Source organism: Schistocerca cancellata, chromosome 8 (assembly GCF_023864275.1).
Source record: "Schistocerca cancellata isolate TAMUIC-IGC-003103 chromosome 8, iqSchCanc2.1, whole genome shotgun sequence".
In the NCBI taxonomy this organism is placed as follows: Eukaryota; Metazoa; Arthropoda; class Insecta; order Orthoptera; family Acrididae; genus Schistocerca; species Schistocerca cancellata.
The window spans coordinates 537,044,168-537,061,046 of NC_064633.1; positions in this window are offsets into that span (position 1 = coordinate 537,044,168).

Below are 16,879 nucleotides of genomic sequence, written 5' to 3' on the forward strand. Positions count from 1 at the left end.
TGCATATAGTTTCGAAAACAGACGTGGGTTTGTTTGCCAGAGTCCTCAGAACGTTTAGAAAACTAACGTTCCAGTACTTTCAAGGACAGAATGAATTCTTCAAAGTTCACGTTTTGTTAACACCAGTGTGCTTCGGGAATGAGACTACATATGTTAGAATATCCCCCTTCTACAACGTGATTTTCTTTTTAAGTGGAGCCTCATCAAATCAGAAAGAAGTTGTTTCTCATCTCGCAGGGTTTTACTTTGAGCAGAGCGCAGACAAGTCCACTTAAAATGGAAGGTGAGCAATCCATTCCGGCCGTTCTAATTTTCGTTCCTGCACTCCTTTTTCCTTCATAAATTCAACAATACAGAGTTTTAAATCGAAAAATTGTTCCATGCACGCCCCTTGACTTAACAAACGTACGTTGCAGACTCTTCCTTCGAGTCCATTAAAAATTGTTGCAAATGACAGTGATATAGTGCGTGCGACCACAGAAATTTTACTATTCGTACCACCAGTTTCTTCATGTTCTGCAAGTTTAGCACGAAGTGCTTCTTGCTGTGCAAAACAACGAACTCCGTCTCTTGGTCGTTGTACGTGTTTGCCCTTTCACTGTGGACTAGATAGTTGTGTTCTCTCTGCATGGTACTGCACTGTTGTTTCATAGTAAATTTGTGGTACCCGTCACTTATTCAACTGAGCGATATATATTGAGGAGTCTCGTCCCTCTTTTCTATCATTCCCATTTATTATTAAAGACTTGTGGTGATATATCGGTAGACTGCCTCCTCTTGTGCAAATAGCCACTTGATCTGTGATGATCCTTCATACCAGGAATGAATAGCGAAAGGTGAATAGTAATGACACCACGACTCCGCCGAACTAGAGAGAGTTGCACCTTCCGAAAAATGCCACATTACAGTACAGGATGAAATGTCGAGCTGTTCCGGGTACTTCCGAGAAGGACCGAGCAAAGCCGAGTGACAGGCTGGGCCTTGGTCCGCAAGCGGACCACACACCCGACGCGCATGAAGTTTGGCACCCTGTGGCCGGTCCTGCTGGGTATGAATGGAGTTGGAGACAGTATTATTAGCGATGTGAGACTTTTTTTAGATCGTACAGTCGACTATAATGACCTACTGACTGATAAAATTGCAGACACGTCAAAACACGAAATTTAAAAGTGCTGGAAAGATCGGCAAGACAGAGTAAAATTTCAGCAATGTAAAATTATGCTCTTCACAGAATGAAAAAAAAGTACAGGGTGATTCAAAAAGAATACCACAACTTTAAAAATGTGTATTTAATGAAAGAAACATAATATAACCTTCTGTTATACATCATTACAAAGAGTATTTAAAAAGGTTTTTTTTTTCACTCAAAAACAAGTTCAGAGATGTTCAATATGGCCCCCTCCAGACACTCGAGCAATATCAACCCGATACTCCAACTCGTTCCACACTCTCTGCAGCATATCAGGCGTAACAGTTTGGATAGCTGCTGTTATTTCTCGTTTCAAATCATCAATGGTGGCTGGGAGAGGTAGGTGGCCGAAACACCATATCCTTAACATAACCCCATAAGAAAAAATCGCAGGGGGTAAGATCAGGGCTTCTTGGAGGCCCGTGATGAAGTGCTCTGTCACGGGCTGCCTGGCGGCCGATCCATCGCCTCGGGTAGTTGACGTTCAGGTTTCATAACTAACCTTTTTCGTAGGACTCTCCATACAGTTGATTGTGGAATTTGCAGCTCTCTGCTAGCTCTGCGAGTCGATTTTCCTGGGCTGCGAACAAATGCTTGCTGGATGCGTGCTACATTTTCATCACTCGTTCCCGGCCGTCCAGAACTTTTCCCTTTGCACAAACACCCATTCTCTGTAAACTGTTTATACCAACGTTTAATACACCACCTATCAGGAGGTTTAACACCATACTTCGTTCGAAATGCACGCTGAACAACTGTCGTCGATTCACTTCTGCCGTACTCAATAACACAAAAAGCTTTCTGTTGAGCGGTCGCCATCTTAGCATCAACTGACGCTGACGCCTAGTCAACAGCGCCTCAAGCGAACAAATGTACAACTAAATGAAACTTTATAGCTCCCTTAATTCGCCGACAGATAGTGCTTAGCTCTGCCTTTTGTCGTTGCAGAGTTTTAAATTCCTGAAGTTGTGGTATTCTTTTTGAATCACCCTGTATATTGGAATGAGTAAAATAAGAATAGTTTTCCGTATTGAAGGGGTGGCACTGCTAAACCACTAGGGCGTATTTCGAGATATTCCCTTTGTGAATTTTGTGTATGAATAAACTGCAAGGTAACACCATAAAAAATATGATAAAGGAATTTATCTAGTAGACATTGTTTGTGGTGGAGCCAATTGTCATCAGCATATGGTGCAATTGAAATCACGACACCTGAGTTTCTCCTGGTGTATACAATTTTCAAACAACTTACGGGATTTTTTTTCTTTTTTAAATCATATGGGACTTAACTGCTAAGGTCATCAGTCCCTAAGCTTACACACTGCTTAACCTACATTATCCTAAGGACAACACACATACCCATGCACGAGGGAGGATTGGTACCTCCGCCGGGACAATTACGGGAATTCAGGCAGGTAATATTTACAGCGACGACCGATATTTCGGCGGGAGTACACCCCGCCATTATCAAGCCACAAACTGCAACGGACTGGCGATGTGCAAGCAAATTTAAAACCTAGGTTCCTCGAGTAATTGAGGAAAGGTAACACACACACGCCGGCCGGTGTGGCCGTGCGGTTCTAGGCGCTTCAGTCTGGAACCGCGTGAGCGCTGCGGTCGCAGGTTCTAATCCTGCCTCGGGCATGGATGTGTGTGATGTCATTAGGTTAGTTAGGTTTAAGTATTTCTAAGTTCTATGGGACTGATGACCACAGATGTTAAGTCCCATAGTGCTCAGAGCCCTTTGAACACACACACACACACACACCACACCACACTCTGAACACTAGTGCCACCAAAGATGAACAAAGTCAGAGGTATCGGTAATGAAAGACTAGGAACTATCAGGTGAGGTAACATTGACTATTGACTCTGACCCTCTGTTTTTTGACAAGGGAGAGAGCAGGATTCCAAGCAGAGTTTAAGCAAAAACCTCCAGCGCTGTTAGCAAGGTTGCTCGCTAATTTAATTTCAAATGGCTCTGAGCACTACGGGACTTAACATCTGAGGACATCAGTCCCCTAGAACTTAAAACTACTTAAACCTAACTAACCTAATGACATCACACACACCCATGCCCTAGGCAGGATTCGAACCTGCGACCGATGAGGTCGCGCGGGTCCAGACTGTAGCGCCCAGAACCGCTCGGCCACACCCGGCCGGCAATTTAATCTCAACAGCTTCCTTAATAACACTGTCCCAACAGCCGGTATTGCATGCCAATATGTCGGTATTGTTATATAACATAGGGTGACCAGTATCCAAGCAATATTGGGCAATAGCAGATCTACTTGGCTGTTGTAATCGTGTGTGCCGTTTTTCAGTATATCGGTCCTTCACAGTTTGGATACCGGCCACCCTATGTTATATAACAGTACCGACATATTGGCATGCACGTCCGGCCATCGTGACAGTGCTATTAAGGAAGCTGCTGAGATTAACATACCGAGCAACCTTGTAAACACGGATGGAGGTTTTTGTTTAAACTCTGCTTGGAATCCTGCTCTCTCCCTCGTCAAAAAACAGAGGGTCAGAGTCAATATTACCTCACCTGCTAGTTCGTAGTCTTTCACTATCGATACCTCTGACTTTGGTCATCCTTGATGACATTAGTGTTCAGTGAGCGCGCGCGTGCGTGCGTGCGTGCGTGTGTGTGTGTGTGTGTGTGTGTGTGTGTGTGTGTGTGTGTGTGTGTGTTGTCTTTCCCGAATTACTCTAAGAACAGAGATTTTAAATTTGCTTCTACATTGCCTGTCCCTTGCAGTTTGTGGCTTCATAATGGCGGGGTGTACTTAGGCGGTCGCTGTAAAAAACTCACACACAATAGATTTTGTGATCAGATTAATGCTTACTAAACTGAGGGTTAGCTCTTTTCTTCCTCCGACACCTTCAGCTAGACCCATTTATTTCATATAAATAGCGAAGTCTAACCGTTTATAGAGAATATGAAATGGACTACCAGGCAAGCTCTTTCGCAGTTAAAACAGATGACTTTTTTGTTTGAACAGTGTAATTAAAAGTTTAATTATGTTACGTCTATACGACGCAGCTTTCCGCTTCCTGAGCGATTACTTCCATTTCTCGTTATGCATCAGCGAGTGCATTTTCTACGCCTAAAAACAAACATTTCCTTCGAAACAACTCTCCCTAGTCTCATTTAACAGGAATAGCGGCAAACTTTTGTTCTTACGGGCCATGAAAACGTACTGCCTCATTTGTAGTCCTCTTGAATGGTCGGTCGTTAAGACCTCAACTGTCGGATAGGGTCGTTTCTCTGAGCCACTTCCGCTCTTCAGTTTACGCGGCCCCTCACAGCGCGGTATAACGTAGTGAGGAATGACCGCCGCCACGCTATGGGCGGCGCAGTTTTCAGCGTAGGGCACGACGTCGACATATTTGGCCGGCGAAATAGCAGGCTGGCTCTCGTATCCGCCCCAGCGTACGGGGGACAACTGTGCTGTACGAGGGGGCCGGAGGGTGGTGGGTGAGGGGGTAGTCGTCCGGCAAATAACTGTACGTCGTCTACCAGTGGAGGACATCAGAGAATATTACGATGCACTGTCATAAAGTTTTAGTTTTGACCTCAAAAAAATAAGCTATGTAACTAACATTTTATTTGGTCCTCATACACAATGAAATAGGAGTACTGTAAATTGCATCCAGTGGAATTTGCGCCCAGGAACGGTGGAGGAAGTGACCACTAATCCTCCTGTCCAAACTCCGCAACTACACTCCTGGAAATTGAAATAAGAACACCGTGAATTCATTGTCCCAGGAAGGGGAAACTTTATTGACACATTCCTGGGGTCAGATACATCACATGATCACACTGACAGAACCACAGGCACATAGACACAGGCAACAGGGCATGCACAATGTCGGCACTAGTACAGTGTATATCCACCTTTCGCAGCAATGCAGGCTGCTATTCTCCCATGGAGACGATCGTAGAGATGCTGGATGTAGTCCTGTGGAACGGCTTGCCATGCCATTTCCACCTGGCGCCTCAGTTGGACCAGCGTTCGTGCTGGACGTGCAGACCGCGTGAGACGACGCTTCATCCAGTCCCAAACATGCTCAATGGGGGACAGATCCGGAGATCTTGCTGGCCAGGGTAGTTGACTTACACCTTCTAGAGCACGTTGGGTGGCACGGGATACATGCGGACGTGCATTGTCCTGTTGGAACAGCAAGTTCCCTTGCCGGTCTAGGAATGGTAGAACGATGGGTTCGATGACGGTTTGGATGTACCGTGCACTATTCAGTGTCCCCTCGACGATCACCAGTGGTGTACGGCCAGTGTAGGAGATCGCTCCCCACACCATGATGCCGGGTGTTGGCCCTGTGTGCCTCGGTCGTATGCAGTCCTGATTGTGGCGCTCACCTGCACGGCGCCAAACACGCATACGACCATCATTGGCACCAAGGCAGAAGCGACTCTCATCGCTGAAGACGACACGTCTCCATTCGTCCATCCATTCACGCCTGTCGCGACACCACTGGAGGCGGGCTGCACGATGTTGGGGCGTGAGCGGAAGACGGCCTAACGGTGTGCGGGACCGTAGCCCAGCTTCATGGAGACGGTTGCGAATGGTCCTCGCCGATACCCCAGGAGCAACAGTGTCCCTAATTTGCTGGGAAGTGGCGGCGCGGTCCCCTATGACACTGCGTAGGATCCTACGGTCTTGGCGTGCATCCGTGCGTCGCTGCGGTCCGGTCCCAGGTCGACGGGCACGTGCACCTTCCGCCGACCACTGGCGACAACATCGATGTACTGTGGAGACCTCACGCCTCACGTGTTGAGCAATTCGGTGGTACGTCCACCCGGCCTCCCGCATGCCCACTATACGCTCTCGCTCAAAGTCCGTCAACTGCACATACGGTTCACGTCCACGCTGTCGCGGCATGCTACCAGTGTTAAAGACTGCGATGGAGCTCCGTATGCCACGGCAAACTGGCTGACACTGACGGCGGCGGTGCACAAATGCTGCGCAGCTAGCGCCATTCGACGGCCAATACCGCGGTTCCTGGTGCGTCCGCTGTGCCGTGCGTGTGATCATTGCTTGTACAGCCCTCTCGCAGTGTCCGGAGCAAGTATGGTGGGTCTGACACACCGGTGTCAATGTGTTCTTTTTTCCATTTCCAGGAGTGTAGTCTAGCTGGTAGAAGAGCTGAGGGCTCTCACGTTTTGTTTTACTACTCCTGAAGAGAACTGGAGATTATCGTACAAGAACTATGATATGAAAACCTTTGCATTCGAAAGTGATCGTATTTTGTTTTATATTCTGTCTGTCGCATTCACAATTTTTTCTTATGTCCATATGACTATATTGTCATAGGGCAATGCAAATCTTAAAAACCAAATTATAAACTCTGAATTAAAAGAAATGTATCTCTCCTACGTGGGAAAGTATAAATAAACATAAAATAAAATGTGGTCCTCCTTTGTGGATCCGTGTATGGCACATGCAATGTACATTAAGATGCGGTGTCATAATGACTAAAAGCCTAGGATTATGATCCCGCGTCCTGCCATCCTGATTTAGGTTTTCCGTGATTTCCCTAAATCGCACCAGGCAAATGCCGGGATGGATCCTTTGAATGGGCACGGCCGACTTCCTTCTCCATCCTTCCCTAATGCGATGAGACCGATGACCTCGCTGTTTGGGCTCCTTCCACAAACAGCCCAACCCTAGGATTATGCATGTGTGTAGGTGACTCCGAATTGTTGAAACACATGTAAGCGTCCTTTATATGCGACTCCGAAATATGAAAATAATCATCGCTTTAAATTGCAATGTTTACAGGAAAAACGCCTTGTGCTTCCTGCACATTAATTTTTAATTTATTTCATTTTAATTGCACATAAGTAAAATGGAGAAATTAATGAGCAGCATGGAAAGGGTTTTCTTTTGTAAACTACTGCAATTTATATACGAGGGCAGTTCAATAAGTAATGCAACACATTTTTTTTCTCGGCCAATTTTGGTTGAAAAAACCGGAAATTTCTTGTGGGATATTTTCAAACATTCCCGCTTCGTCTCGTATAGTTTCATTGACTTCCGACATGTGGCAGCGCTGTACGGAGCTGTTAAAATGGCGTCTGTAACGGATGTGCGTTGCAAACAACGGGCAGTGATCGAGTTTCTTTTGGCGGAAAACCAGGGCATCTCAGATATTCATAGGCGCTTGCAGAATGTCTACGGTGATCTGGCAGTGGACAAAAGCACGGTGAGTCGTTGGGCAAAGCGTGTGTCATCATCGCCGCAAGGTCAAGCAAGACTATCTGATCTCCCGCGTGCGGGCCGGCCGTGCACAGCTGTGACTCCTGCAATGGCGGAGCGTGCGAACACACTCGTTCGATGTCCTTCCCCATGGTCAAACGATCAACTATGATGTGTATTGTGCTACTCTTCAGAAATTGAAGAAACGACTTCAGCGTGTTCGTAGGCACAAAAATCTGAACGAACTTCTCCTTCTTCATGACAACGCAAGACCTCACACAAGTCTTCGCACCCGAGAGGAGCTCACAAAACTTCAGTGGACTGTTCTTCCTCATGCACCCTACAGCCCCGATCTCGCACCGTCGGATTTCCATATGTTTGGCCCAATGAAGGACGCAATCCGTGGGAGGCACTACGCGGATGATGAAGAAGTTATTGATGCAGTACGACGTTGGCTCCGACATCGACCAGTGGAATGGTACCGTGCAGGCATACAGGCCCTCATTTCAAGGTGGCGTAAGGCCGTAGCATTGAATGGAGATTACGTTGAAAAATAGTGTTGTGTAGCTAAAAGATTGGGGAATAACCTGGTGTATTTCAATGCTGAATAAAACAACCCCTGTTTCAGAAAAAAAAATGTGTTGCATTACTTATTGAACTGCCCTCGTACACCCGCTTCGAAGGTGGCCACCGCAAGACATTTGAGTTTTCGCTGTATTTATAATTCGATGTAGTTTAAAACGGCAGAATACGTATCATGAAACAACTTACTTAACAAAAAGGAAACAGATTTAAAGGTGACTTTAACATCAGTTTTCATAGAGAACAGAACTCAAAGCCTCACTTCCGTTTTCTTTTTTATTTATACAAAACAGAAAATAAGAAAAAGTTATATTTTAGAAGCATTTAATACGAGGGTTGGATCTTAAATAGTGGCAACTATTTATTCACAGCCGCTACAAAAGAGTTACATGTTTGCACCTGTTACTGTCCCTCAAAGTAGTCATCCAGCGTTGTGTAGAACCCGTTGCCAGCAATGTGGAAGGCGTATTATACAGTTAGCGGAGCCTGTTCTGTTGATGGTGCGAATGGAGCCGTCTACTGCCTGTCTAATCTCTGGAACAGTTCTGAAGCTAATATCACGAAGTGGTGCCTTCATCTTCGGAATGAAATCAAAGTCACAAGGACTGCAGTCCGGAGAATATGGTGGATGACACAGTAATTCCCAGTCCCATCGACCGAACAGAGCAGCCACAGCTTGCGCTGCATACGCCCGCGCACTGTCGTGCAAAATGATGGGTGGGTTGCTCAGAAATTGTCGCCGCTTCTTTCGCAAAGCTGGTCACAGGTGATGCTCCAAAAACGAACAGTAATACTGTGCATTAGCGGTCTGCGGTAGAGGAACGTAATGCCTTACGATAACACCATCACAGTCGTACACGAGAATCATCATAAGTTTCACCATACGGGGGCTGTGACGAACTTTCAACTTTCGCGGTGACCCTTAATGACGCCATTCGTTGGTTTGGCGTTTCAGTTTTGGCTCATACGATGTGGCCCTCGTCTCATCCAGTGTTACGATACGGCGTAAGAAAGCCTCTCCTTCGCGCTCATAGCGTTCCAAGTGCATCTGAGCAGCGTCGTAACGCATCCGTTTCTGCATTTCCGTCAAGTCCTGCAGAACCCATCGTGATGCAATTTTTCGCATGCCCAGGCGTTCCTTCAGGATGCGAAGCAGTCGTATGCGCTAATCCGATTTCGTGGACGAGCTCACGAATCGTATGGCGTCGATCACTGTCGGCTAACGCGGCAACAGCATGCACTTCTTCTTCAGAGACGCTAGGACGACCTGCCCGATGCATGTCTGCCACAGTTTGCCGACCTTCGTTGAAGGCTTTTACCCAACGTGCCACTGTTCTGTACGGCAATGCCGATTCCCCGCACGCCTCTTGAAGACCTTGATGACACTGTCGTACTGTACGACCTTTGGCACATTCAATCTTGATCCAACTCCTTTGTTCCTGTTTCGGAAACATAGTGACACCGTTACGTTAGACCGCTAGCTCACAAGTGACTGTGTTTCTCTTGACTGTGCGCACACCTGTGACGTGGGACGGGCGAGTCCATTTTCTTGGAGGTAAGGTAGGTATGTCAATAACGTGTGCTATAAGCGACAATAGTAGATGCCATTGCATAGTGTTTCCAAAGCAGTGTTGCCACCATTTAAGTTCCAACCTACGTATTTACTTTATAATGTTATGCATAATTTACATTTTGCTCTTACAAGATACAGTTAAAATTCATGATGAAGGACACATGATTTTCAAAAACCTTCCACTTAGCGAGTTTGAAAGACAGTTGCCAAAATCGGATCCCTCAAAGTAATAATCATGATAACACTAAACGTTATTACACAAAGGCAATAAATCAGAGAAAACCTAATTCAGTTTCGAGGTGGGTATAATACATCATCGTCCAGAGGCATACAGAATTTTTCTGTGTTTCCTTTACTGAACCTGAGAGCAATGTTATACAATGTTCCTACACGTTTGTTTCTGGCAGTTTAGTATTGTGGCATATAAGAAAATGACTTACCAACTCTTCCCAGAAATTTCCTCTTTTAAAATGCGCTTATTGTTATTTCTTTCTGCCAGTAGTACGGACATTTTTCACAAGTCATTACGGGTAAGTACACAGTAAAAACTTTTCATAGCAAGACAATAACAAACGAGCTCCGATTGAAGATCTCTACCCAAGACTCTAGGTCTTCCTCGGTTTCTTTTTTCTCCTTCCTCAAGTTTACCGTTCTTGATGTTGGCAACCTCGTAAGTGTTGTTGTTGGATCATTGAACTTTTCACTGGCATTCGTTCATGCCATCTTCTTTTTCTGAAGTGCTTCAATAGCTTTAGTCATTTTAGATGGGCTCTAATTTCTTTGGTCGACGTTCCTCATTATCATGTTGGAATATGCAAGATAATTCCCAGAGAATAAGTGTGTGTTCTAATACAAGCAGTTTGAGCAACTGAAAGGGTCCAGTTTATGCGACTACCGTGTCATCATCATCATCATCTTGGAGAGTTTCCAGCCTCTGGCTGAGCCTGTATGGAATGTAGGCCTCTCCATTGTCTTCTGTCTTGCCACCATCTCTCCATCTCCACCTTGGCCCAGTCTTCTCCTTTCTTCTGGACGCATTTCTCTACTCCTTTCAGCCATCTGTCTCTCGGTCTCCCTCTGGGTCTCTTTCCTTCCAGTTTCATCTCGTGTATCCTCCTGGGTATCCACTTCTCCTCCATCCTCTTAACGTGTCCACACCATCTCAGCCTTGACTTCTCTATCTCCTCCTGTAATGTTTCCATCTTCATTTACTGTGTGATCCTCTCATTTCTTAACCTGTCTATCCTTGTTACTCCGGTACTGTTTCTCAAGAATTTCATCTCACTAGCGTGTACTTTGCTTTTCACTCTTCCCTTCGTAACCCAGGTTTCTGATGCATGTGTCAGGATCGGGACATAGTATGACCGGTATATAACCTTTTTACTGACACTCAGCCGAAATGTTTCTGCTTTTCTCCCCCTCTCGTTTATTTCTCTGTCGTTTTTTCCATCTTCCTGTATCAGGGGTACTAGGTACATGAAAGTCTCCACTCTCCTCAATCGTTCCCCGTCGATTGTTATTCCAGTTGTTCCTCTCCCCTTCTTTCTTGATGTGATAATCATCTCACTCTTGCTTATAATAAATTTCGTTCCATATTGTTGTACTGTTCGTTACCTTACGTCCAACTGCTCTTGTACTTCCTCCTCCTTATTCTCCCAAATCATCAGATCATCTGCAAACACCATAGCTTTCATCTTCCTTTCACCAATTACTTGTGCTACTACATCCATTATTCATCCATCACTACACTGAAGAGTAATGGTGCCTCAAGCCATTCTTCTGTTCAATCCAAACTGACCTCTCTCCTCCCATTTTCACATAGGTTACACTTCCATGATACATTTCCCTTATCCTCCAAATAATGTGTTTTGCTACTCCTCTGTTCTCCAGGGCTTTCCACCCTTTGCTTCCACGCTCACTATCATACGCTTTTTCAATGTACAGGACGGTCATTAGTAGATCTATTTCATGTTGATAGTGCTGTTACTGCAGTTGTCTTACAGCAAAAATTAAAGCCACTGTGGACCTTCCTGTTCTGAAACCATGTTGCTCTTCTCTCATTCTTCCTCCTAATTTTGCCCGAATTCGTGATCCCAAAATTTTCTCAAAATTTGTTGCACAATGACTCATCAGTGTTATCCTACGACAGTTCTTGCAATCTTCTCTATTTCCCTTCTTAAAGATCACGACAATTATTCCCTTCTTCCCGTGTTCTGGGATCATCTTCTGTCTCCACACAATTTTCATTACTCCATATAGCCACTGTACCCCACCTCTCCTGCTGCTCGCACTATCTTTACACTTAGCTCATCCAGAACTGGTTACTTACTTCTCATCATCTTGCCCAATGCCTCTTTCACTTCTCCCCAAGCAAGGTCTTTTTGTATTTGCTGTTCATCCTCTTTTATCTCCTCGGCTTGTTCCTGCACTTCCAGGTCTCCATTCGGGTTCAGGAGTTCTTCAAAATACTCCTTCCGCTTATTCTTGAGTTCCTCCTTATTCTCTACATCTTGTCTACTTTTGTTCATCATTTGAGCATAATCTCCCGTACCGTTCTTCCCTTATAACACCTTTTTTGAACCTTCACTATCCTCCTCCATCATTCTGGTACACTGCACCATCCACTTTCTTCTTTCCTCTGTACCACTCTTTTTGTTTCTTTCTTTCTTGCGTGATATTCTTCTCTTGTCTCTACTGTTCTGGACTCAAACCCTAAAGGCTCTATTCTTCTTCTGTACTACAGTGTAAGTAATGAATTTTTTACTTTACGGCGGAGTGTCTGCTGATGTGAGGTATTGTGGCAAATGAAACTGTTTACCACACTGGAACTCGGACGAGCGACATTTGCTTTTCACGTGTAAGTTCTCTACCGACTGAGCTACCCAAGGAGGACTCACAACCCATGCTCACAGCTTTACTTCCGCCAGTACCTCGTTTCCAACCTTCCAAACTTCATAGAAGTCCTCCCGCATAACGTTGATGGACTAGTACTCCTGGAAGAAAGAATATAGAGGAGACATGGTTCACAGCCTGAAGGGTGTTTCCAGAATGAGTATTTCACTCTTCAGCGGCTGTGCGCTGACATGAAATTTCCGGGCACACAGTTTTAATCTGCCAGGAAGTTTGTTGCAATCTTTGTTTAACTAACCCAATAATTTTCAACCAACCATCTAAATGAAACGGTTTATTCACAAGCATTGACCTTAAACATAACTATTAGGAACACGTAGACGGTTTAACTGCAAATGTGAAGGAGGAATTACGAAAAATGTAGCACAATCTAAGAACTTCTTTCATTATAACAAAATGCAATGCGAACTGAGAAGTAACAAGTGAAGCGGGAGTCTTTTGCTCTCCGCTACAGAATGCCTAATGTATTTTTTGTACACTTGGTTCCACTACAGCCGCTTGGGATAATCGCGCGGTCTATGGCACCTTACCACGGTTCGTGCGGCTCCCCCCGCCGGAGGTTCGAGTCTTCCCTCAGGCATGGGTTTGTGTGTTGGCCTTAGCGTAAGTTAGTTTAAGTTAGATTAAGTAGTGTGTAAGCGTAGGGACCGATGACCTCAGCAGTTTGGACCCATAGGAACCTAAAACGAATTTCCAAATTTTTCACTAGAGATTTCAGGAGAATGCAGGGGCATGAGAGCACAGGGTGCGATTAATGGGGGAGGGGGGGGGGGCAGTTGAAAAGCAGAATTTAAACGTTGAAACAACAGCAATATGTGGAATGTTAAAATGTAAGAGAGCATATAGAAGAACGTGATGTCGACTACTGGGAGCGCAGTGGCGTTCTTATTCCGGCAGAGGGATGTTTACATTGCTGATCATTTGCATGGCGACATCGACCAGGGTCGGACAGGCTGGACAGAACATCGCTGCTGACACCAGCCAATTATAGTAGAACTAAATTTCTGCGTCTCGCCCATCCGAGCTGATCGTCATGAATGTTTCACTGGTTTCTTTTTTTTTTGCATTGTTTACCTGTGATTCTTATAAAATATCAAACTGCCTGCCCTATTCTATTTTTCGCGTCATGTCCGTTTATCCTTCAATGTTACCTGTGTCGCATTTCCCATTGCTAGAGTGCCGCGCCTACTCCTCCCCACTGATTTCGTTCAAATTTACGGTTATGCGGGGCTTAGCCAGAAATGAAAGTGACAGCATAGGGAGCTCCAGATGGCCAAACGTTCACAAATAAAATAGCATTTCTTTCGCGCGTTGTGCGAGTCGTGAGTAATTTACGTTCTGTTGTTTCGAGGCAGCGATTGGCGCAGCGGAAACAGTACGGAATTGTAATCCGAGGTTGATGCGGTCGAGTCCTTACTTGGAAACTTCTTGTATTTTTCAATTTTTACGTAGCTAACACTGCAAACAAACCGAAACAATGCTCAATATATTGTATTCATTAATGAATTTTTAAAAAGCATGAAAAGCGAGGTCAAAGGAAAAATTTGGTATCGTAAATAAATTTCCAAGAAAGGATTGCGTTTACAGCGTCACCAAGAAAGGATTGTAACTAGTGTGTACAGGGCTTCGTATTCCCTTACTTTTAGTCTGATCTTCGAGCAAAAAACAGCAGAGTAGGTTCCTCCTGTAGGTAAAATCAACCCATCGGCCGCCGTGTATAACGCTAGCACCGCTTAAGGAGCTCAGTCGCTTTGCTATCTCGCGACTGATTAACACGTTTTTTCGGGAACATTTTGAGAACGCAACGGAAATAATGCGTTTCTACAGAAAGCTTAAAACAATCATATAATTCTAAAAAACGCGGTGCTTGTAAAGTATGCAAGATACAGAGAAAATTGCTGCTGTCCCCCTTTTTAAGAGGACTATCACCCCAGCACGTGTAGCATCAACTACAAAATAATAAAATAATATAATGTTATACACGGAGTTGTCGTCTATGCCGCACAGTTCCTTCCTGGAAATCTATTTGCAATCCCAAATTTTCCTTTGCTTATCATTTTCATGCCTTTTACGAAAATATTAATAAATACAGTACATCGAACATTGTTTCGGTTTCATTGAAATATAATTAAGTAAAAACGGGAAATAAAAAAAAATTCCGGAATCGATCCAATGACCCTCGGATTACCTGTCTGTACTCTTTCCGGTGCGCCAACTGGTGCCCGTTTACTATCCTGCCATAAATGTCTCATGCCTCACTCTACTCGCGCCAGAATTGCTATTTCTTTTGCTAAAGGCCTGGCCATATGGAGTTCCCATTTCAGTCATATTCATTTGTGGCGAAGCCCTGCATACGCCAGAAATATGGACGGAATCGGTTATGACAGGTAGTCGCTGCCCCTTGTCAGTGACTAGGTAGTTTCCAGATATATCGGCGCAAATTACACAGATTTTAGTTTGGGCACGAATTTCACTGGGCGTCGTTTTCATCTGTCCACTGGAATCCCCTCACCACAGTACCGTAGTATTCCGCTAGCTGAGGAATAAAAAATAAGAAAGTGGTGCATCCCCTTGATACAGTATAGCGTCGTGCGATATTTCGTTTTCCGCTTTTGAAAGGCGAGCAACGCTGCAGTACTCCGTGCTGAGATGGTGTAAGTGAACGGAAACAAAGCACCATCATGTGACATCGTGGCACAGTGGTTTCCAAAGCAGTCAATCAACTGCGAATCACGGATAGCGACGTGTAGAGCAGGGAATCGCAACAGGGGTGGAAGACCGCTGCATCACAATCGAGACGACCGTCTGAAATATCGAAGTCTAAACAAGGTGCTCTCAAATATACCGGGGGGAACCAACAATAGCCGCCCGCGGTGGCCGAGTGGTTCTAGGCGCTTCAGTCCGGAACCGCGCGGCTGCTACGGTCGCAGGATCGAATCCTGCCTCGGGCATGGATGTGTGTGTTGGCCTTAGGTTAGTTAGGTTTAAGTAGTTTTAAGTTCTAGTGGACTGATGACATCAAATGTTAAGTCACATAATGCTCCAAGCCATTTGAACCAACAATATCGATTTTTTTGACTCAGAGTGCAAAAAAATGATGAAATAATCAAAATGACAGATGGTAGCAGAGTTCCAACACACTAGAACAGCTTAAAACTTTTATCTATTATGGATGTGGAACAATGTGACTATAATGATTAAAGGCTTTCAGAAATAACTGCAACCAGTCGCCTTTTGTGATGATCCAATTTTTACTTCTTTACCATGACCCCTTTCTAATCGCATAGTGGCTCATCATCAGACTGTACGCATCTTCGAAGAATATTTGGATCATCGTGATGCAGTATCAAGATAGAGAAACGAAACAAATAAGCACCGAATGTGGCGAGAATTATTTACATCATAAGACCGACTTAAAACCATTACTTCAAGTTGCTACCACCCATGGGTTTGTTCCTGGTACACACATTACTCTAGAAAACATAATTTCTCTTTTTTCAGTTCCGTTAAGTAAATCAAGCAGCATGAACAAACAAAATCTCCAGTAGCAGAAGAAACTAAATTTGTCTCTATGGATTTTCTCGGTAACATCTCTTATCAGCTCGCAAAGCTGTTTATAGCACACAAAGTGAAAGTAAGTTTCCACACAAACAATCCAATAGCAGGGGCTTTCAATAAGTAATGCTGCACTTTTTTTCTGAAAGCATGTTGGCTTTATTCAGGATTCCAGTACATCATATTATTCCCCACTCTTTTGGCTACGAAACCCTGTTTTTCAACATAATCTCCATTCAGCGTGATGGCACCTTACTGAGAGGGTCTGTGTGACCACATCATCCATGTACTGCTTCCCGTGGAGACAGATGGAAACCGGAAAGTGCGATATTCGGTGTGTAGGGTGGTGGATGAGGAACAACAGTACAATGAAGTTTTGTGAGCTCCTCTCGGACACGCAGACGTGTGTGAGGCCTTGAGTTATGATGGAGAAGGAGAAGTTCGTTCGCATTTTTCTGGCGCCGAACACACTGCAGAATTCTCAGCTGTGTGCAGCCGGCCGGCCCGCGGGAGTCTGGAAAGTTTGTGCGACCTTGTTGCGACGACGACAGAGGTCTCGCCCAACGACTCATCGCGCTTTTGTTCACTTCCAGATTTCCACAGATATTCTGCCAGCGCCTGCGAATAACTGCGATGCCCTAGTTTTTCACCAAAAGAAACTCAGTGACAGCTCTCTGCTTGTAACGCATCTCCGTTACAGGCGCCATTTTGAACGTTACGCAAAGCGCCACCACCTGTCGGAACTTCATGAAACTACAAGGGCTGCAGCGAGTATTCCCCGATATGCCACAACAAATTCCACAGTTCTTCAACCGAAACTGGCACAGAAAAAATGTATTGCATTAC